General features: G+C 40.2%; 1 pseudogene; it reads right to left on the bottom strand.

Moving 5' to 3' along the window:
- Positions 1 to 887, bottom strand: part of LOC116704740 (THAP domain-containing protein 2-like) — a 5,360-nt pseudogene that overhangs the window by 1,157 nt on the left and 3,316 nt on the right.

Here is an 887-nt window from a genome sequence, read left to right as displayed (position 1 = left end):
AGCGCCTCCTCTTTAGAAATCCCTGTCCACGTCAATGTTCGTCCACAGACATCCAATCAAGTATGTATGAACGGCGAGATTATCACTCTCGACGTCGGCTTCAGCAGCTACAACGCGCCACTTTATGAACGACGTAAATACATACACAACTAGGACAAATATACCTACGTACCGTACATTGTAAGCTTCGTTCTGCCGGCGCTTGTATATTCTCACGTATATGTAGAATAGTGCACCCGGTCCAATAATGAAATTATGCTCTCTCAGTATTTTTTTATTGCACTGACTTCTCAATTGAGTCGGTTGCAGAAACAAGTCTTGCGCATAAGCAAAAGCTGTCAGTATGTTAGGTAACAATCACAAAATCAGTATAATGAATATTGAGACTTTCTAAATACATTGAATATCTCCGATTTGCGGGCACTATACTTAGTTATCTATGAGTATTAGGACTTTCTCATGATTGAAATAAGTTAGACTATTCTTACGTCTTGAAAGAATTAGGATGCTGGTATTCTGTGGAAATAGCTAGGGACTTTTTCTAGCTCCAATTGAAATTCTTAGGGACTTTTTATCTTACGCAGTATCATGACTTTTTCCACATTGAAAATACTTAGGACAGCAGGTCCCTATGCCTGAACACTTTTATCCCTCTGAGGTGTAGTGTAGAGAGTATATACGCATTGTCAGCAGGGGGTGGGGTCTAGGATCGAGGATGACCATTAAACGGTGGGTGAGCTCACTTCCCCTTAACTGAACCGCTCTCGGCATCTATGGTCGCCAATATTTCATAATGTTGTAATGTTTACTGAACTACTGACAGCTTTTGCTTTATTGCTTAAGGCTTGTTTCTGGAACAGCTCATTGAGAATCAGATGCAATAAAAA

Source organism: Etheostoma spectabile, chromosome 16 (genome assembly GCF_008692095.1).
Source record: "Etheostoma spectabile isolate EspeVRDwgs_2016 chromosome 16, UIUC_Espe_1.0, whole genome shotgun sequence".
NCBI classification, from domain to species: Eukaryota; Metazoa; Chordata; class Actinopteri; order Perciformes; family Percidae; genus Etheostoma; species Etheostoma spectabile.
Note: the sequence above shows the minus strand (reverse complement) of the source record. Positions and strands in the feature narration are given on the sequence as shown.